Source organism: Heterodontus francisci, chromosome 17 (assembly GCF_036365525.1).
Source record: "Heterodontus francisci isolate sHetFra1 chromosome 17, sHetFra1.hap1, whole genome shotgun sequence".
NCBI classification, from domain to species: domain Eukaryota; kingdom Metazoa; phylum Chordata; class Chondrichthyes; order Heterodontiformes; family Heterodontidae; genus Heterodontus; species Heterodontus francisci.
In genome coordinates this window covers 71,340,124-71,346,123 of record NC_090387.1, presented here as the reverse complement: position 1 = coordinate 71,346,123, position 6,000 = coordinate 71,340,124, and positions in this window count along the sequence as shown.

Here is a 6,000-nt window from a genome sequence, read left to right as displayed (position 1 = left end):
CAGTCAGGGAGAGATAGAGGAGCAGATATGTAGGCAAATCTCAGAGAGGTGTAAAAATAATAGGGTAATAATAGTAGGGGATTTCAACTTACCTAATATCAACTGGGATAGTCTTCGGGCAAAAGACTGAAAGGGGGAGGAATTCTTAAAATGCATACAGGAGAGCTTTTTGAGCCAGTACTTAGAAAGTCCTACAAGAGAAGGGTCAGTACTGGACCTAATCCTAGGGAATGAAGCTGGACAAGTGGTAGAAGTATCAGTGTGGGAGCATTTCGGGGATAGTGCCCAGAGCTCTAAGATTTAAGGTAGTTATGGAAAAGGTCAAAGACAGGCCAGAAATAAAGGTACTGAATTGGGGGAAGGCAGATTTCAATCTAATAAAACAGGATCTGGCCAAATTGGACTGGGAGCAGCTACTTGTAGGAAAGTCTACATCAGGCCAGTGGGAGTCATTCAAAGAGGAAATAGTGAGGGTTCAGAGCCAACATATACCCGTTAAGGTGAAGGGTAGGACCATCAAGTGCAGGGAACCCTGAATGTCAAGGGATATAGAGTATTGGATCAGGGATAAAAAGGAGACTTATGGCAGATTCAAAGCGCTGAAAACAGCGAAGGCATTGGAGGAGTATAGAAAGTGGAGGGAGTACTTAAAAAAGTAATTAGGAAAGTGAAGAGGGGACATGAAAAAACACTGGCGGGCAAGATAAAGGAAAGTCCTAAGGCGTTTTATAAGTATATTAAGGGCAAGAGAATAACCAGGGAAAGAGTAGGGCCCATTCGGGACTAAAGTGGCAATCTGTGTGTGAAACCGGAGGATGTAGGTGAGGTTTTAAATGATTACTTTTCATCTGTTTTCACTGTGGAGAACGATGATGCAGGTGTAGAGATCAGGGAGGGGGATTGCGATATACTTGAACATATTAACATTGAAAGGGAGGAAGTATTAGATGTTTTAGCGGGCTTAAAAGTGGATAAATCTCCAGGCCCAGATCAGATATATCCCAGGCTGTTATGTGAGGCAAGGGAGGTGATAGCAGGGGCTCTAACACAAATTTTCAGATCCTCTCTGGCCACAGGAGAGGTGCCAGAGGACTGGAGGACAGCGAATGTGGTACCATTATTCAAGAAGGGTAGCAGGGATAGACCAGGTAATTACAAGCCGGTGAGTCTAACATCAGTGGTAGGGAAACTATTGGAAAAAATTCTGAGGGACAGGATTAATCTGCACTTGGAGAGGCAGGGAATAATCAGGGATAGTCAACACGGCTTTGTCAGGGAGAGATCGTGTCTAACTAACTTGATTGAACTTTTCGAGGAGGTGACTAGATGTGTTGATGAGGGTAAAGCAGTTGATGTAGTCTACATGGACTTCAGTAAGGCTTTTGATAAGGTTCCGCATGGAAGATTGGTTAAGAAGGTAAGAGCCCCTGGGATCCAGGGCAATTTGGCAAATTGGATCCAAAATTGGCTTTGCAGCAGGAAACAGAGGGTAATGGTCGAGGGTAGTTTTTGCGAGTGGAAGCCTTTGACCAATGGTGTACCACATTGATCGGTGCTGGGATCCTTGCTGTTTGTAGTGTACATTAATGATTTAGACGTGAATATAGGAGGTATGATAAGTAAGTTCGCAGATGACACGAAAATTGGTGGTGTCGTAAATAGTGAGGAGGAAAGCCTTAGATTACAGGACGATACAGATGGGCTGGTAAGATGGGCGGAGCTGTGGCAAATGGAATTTAATCCTGAAAAGTGTGAGGTGATACAATTTGAGAGGACTAACAAGGCAAGGGAATATACAATGGATGGTAGGACCCTAGGAAGTACAGAAGGTCATAGGGACCTTGGTGTACTTGTCCATAGATCACTAAAGGCAGCAGCCCAGGTAGATAAGGTGGTTAGAAAGGCATATGGGATACTTGCCTTTTCTGGCTGAGGTAAAGAATAAAAGAGCAGGGAGGTTATGATGGAGCTGTATAAAACGCTAGTTAGGCCACTGCTAGAGTACTGTGTACAGTTCTGGGCATCACACTATAAGAAGGATGTGATTGCACTGAAGAGGGTGCAGAGGAGATTCACCAGGGTGTTGCCTTGGCTGGAGCATTTCAGCTATGAAGAGAGACTGAAAAGGCCAGGGTTGTTTTCCTTAGAACAGAGAAGGATGAGGGGGGACATGATTGAGGTATACAAAATTATGAGGGGCCTAGGAAGAGACCTTTTCCCTTAGCGGAGGGGTCAATAACCAGAGGGCATAAATTTAAGGTAAGAGGCAGGAGGTTTAGATGGGATTTGAGGAAATTTTTTTTCACCCAGAGGGTGGTTGGAATCTGGAATACACTGCCTGAAGGGGTGGTAGAGGCAGCAAACCTCACAACATTTAAGAAGTATTTAGATGAGCACTTGAAATGCCATAGCATACAAGGCTGCGGGCCAAGTGCTGGAAAATGGGACTAGAATAGTTAGGTGCTTGATGGCCGGCACAGACACGATGGGCCAAAGGGCCTGTTACTGTGCTGTATAACTCTGACACTATGACCATTCACAATCGGATGTTGCAGGACTGCAGAACTTAGATTTGATCCGTTGGTTGTGGGATAGATTAGCCCTGTCTGTCGCATGCTGCTTCCGCTGTTTGGCATGCATGTGGTGCTGTGTTGTAGCTGCATCAGGCTGACACCTCATTTTAGTTATGCCTGGTGCTACTGCTGGCATGCCCTCCTGCACTCTTCATGGAACCTGGGTTGGGTCCCCCAGCTTGATGGTAATGGTAAAATGGGGGATATGCCAGGCCATGAGGTTACAGATTGTGGTTGAATATAATTCTGCTGCCGCTGATGGCCCACAGCACCTCATAGATGTTCAGTTAGCAGTTGCTAGATCTGTTCAAGATCTATCCCATTTAGCATGGTGGAAGTGAAACACAACACAATGGTGGGTACCTTCAATGTGAAGACGGGACTTTGTCTCCACAAGGACTGTGCAGTGGTCACTCTTCCCAATCCCAGTGGGTCAGTGAGCTGCATCTCCATCAGTTCCATGCACCTTGCATGTGACTTGCCTCTGCTTAATATGCAATAGACTGCTTCTCCTTTTTTTTTTATTCATTCATGGGATGTGGGCGACGCTGGCCAGGCCAGCATTTATTTCCCATCCCGAATTGCCCTTGAGAAGGTGGTGGTGAGCTGCCTTCTTGAACCGCTGCAGTCCATTTGGGGTAGGTATACCCACAGTGCTGTAAGGAAGGGAGTTCTAGGATCTTGACCCAGCGACAGTGAAGGAACGGCGATATAGTTCCAAGTCAGGATGGTGTGTAACTTGGAGGGGAACTTGCAGGTGGTGGTGTTCCCATGTATTTGCTGCCCTTGTCCTTCTAGTTGGTAGAAGTCGCTGGTTTGGAAGGTGCTGTTTGAGGAGCCTTGGTCATTGCTGCAGCGCATCTTGTAGATGGTATACACTGCTGCCACTGTGTGTCGGTGGTGGAGGGAGTGAATGTTTGTAGATGGGGTGCCAATCAAGCGGGCTGCTTTGTCCTGGATGGTGTCGAGCTTCTTGAGTGTTGTTGGCTCTGCACCCATCCTGGCAAGTGGAGAGTATTCCATCACACTCCTGACTTGTGCCTTGTAGATGGTGGACAGGCTTTGGGGAGTCAGGAGGTGAGTTACTCGCCTCAGGAATCCTAGCCTCTGACCTGCTCTTGTAGCCACGGTATTTATATGGCTACTCCAGTTCAGTTTCTGGTCAATGGTAGCCCCTAGGATGTTGATAGCGATGGTAATGCTGTTGAATGTCAAGAGGAGATGGTTAGATTCTCTCTTGTTGGAGATGGTCATTGCCTGGCACTTGTGTGGCGCGAATGTTACTTGCCACTTATCAGCCCAAGCCTGGATATTGTCCAGGTCTTGCTGCATTTCTACACGGACTGCTGCGGTATCTGAGGAGACACGAATGGTGCTGAACATTGTGCAATCATCAGCGAACATCCCCACTTCTGACCTTATGATTGAAGGAAGGTCATTGATGAAGCAGCTGAAGATGATTGGGCCCAGGACACTACCCTGAGGAACTCCTGCAGTAATGTCCTGGAGCTCAGATGATTGTCCTCCAACAACCACAACCATCTTCCTTTGCGCTAGGTATGACTCCAGCCAGCGGAGGGTTTTCCCCCTGATTCCCATTGACCTCAGTTTTGCTAGGGCTCCTTGATGCCATACTCGGTCAAATGCTGCCTTGATGTCAAGGGCAGTCACTCTCACCTCACCTCTTGAGTTCAGCTCTTTTGTCCATGTTTGAACCAAGGCTGTAATGAGGTCAGGAGCTGAGTGGCCCTGGCGGAACCCAAACTGAGCGTCACTGAGCAGGTTATTACTAAGCAAGTGCCGCTTGATGGCACTGTCGATGACACCTTCCATCACTTTACTGATGATTGAGAGTAGGCTGATGGGGCGGTAATTGGCCAGGTTGGACTTGTCCTGCTTTTTGTGTACAGGACATACCTGGGCAATTTTCCACATTGCAGGGTAGATGCCAGTGTTGTCGCTGTACTGGAACAGCTTGGCTAGGGATGCGGCAAGTTCTGGAGCACAGGTCTTCAGTACTATTGCCGGAATATTGTCAGGGCCCATAGCTTTTGCAGTATCCAGTGCCTTCATTCGTTTCTTGATATCACGCGGAGTGAATTGAATTGGCTGAAGTCTGGCATCTGTGATGCTGGGGACTTCAGGAGGAGGCCGAGATGGATCATCAACTCGGCACTTCTGGCTGAAGATTGTTGCAAATGCTTCAGCCTTATCTTTCGCACTGATGTGCTGGGCTCCCCCATCGTTGAGGATGGGGATATTTGTGGAGCCAGTTAGTTGTTTAATTGTCCACCACCATTCACGGCTGGATGTGGCAGGACTGCAGAGCTTCGATCTGATCCGTTGGTTATGGGATCGCTTAGCTGTCTATCTCATGCTGCTTATGCAGTTTGGCATGCAGATAGTCCTGTGTTGTAGCTTCACCAGGTTGACACGTCATTTTGAGGTATGCCTGGTGCTGCTCCTGGCATGCCCTCCTGCACTCTTCATTGAACCAGGGTTGGTCTCCTGGCTTGATGGTAATGGTAGAGTGGGAGATATGCCGGGCCATGAGGTTACAGATTGTGGTTGAGTACAATTCTGCTGCTGATGATGACCCACAGCACCTCATGGATGCCCAGTTTTGCATTGCTGGATCTGTTCGAAATCTATCCCATTTAGCACAGTGATAGTGCCACATAACACGACGGACGGTATCCTCAATGTGAAGGCAGGACTTCGTCTCCACAAGAACTGTGCGGTGGTCACTCCTACCAATACAGTCATGGACAGAAGCATCTGCAGCAGGCAGATTGGTGAGGATGAGGTCAAGTCTGTTTTTCCCTCGTGTTGGTTCCCCCACCACCTGCCGCAGACCCAGTCTAGCAGCTATGTCCTTTAGGACTCAGCCAGCTCGGTCCGTAGTGGTGCTACCGAGCCACTGTTGGTGATGGACATTGAAGTCCCCCACCCAGAGTACATTTTGTGCCCTTGCCACCCTCAGTGCTTCCTCCAAGTGCTGTTCAACATGGTGGAGTACTGAGTCATCAGCTGAGGGAGGGCGATAGGTGGTAATCAGTAGGAGGTTACCTTGCCCATGTTTGACCTGATGCCATGAGACTTCATGGGGTCTGGAGTCGATGTTGAGGACTCCCAGGGCAACTCCCTCCCTACTGTATACAACTGTCCCGCCACCTCTAGTGGGTCTGTCCTGCCGGTGGGAGAGGACATACCCGGGGATGGTGATGGCAGTGTCTGGGACATTGTCTGTAAGGTATGATTCCGTGAGTATGACTATGTCAGGCTGTTGCTTGACTAGTCTGTGGGACAGCTCTCCCAACTTTGGCACAAGCCCCCAGATGTTAGTAAGGAGGACTTTGCAGGGTCGACAGGGCTGGGTTTGCCATTGTCGTTTCCGGTGCCTAGGTCGATGCCAGGTGGTCCGTCC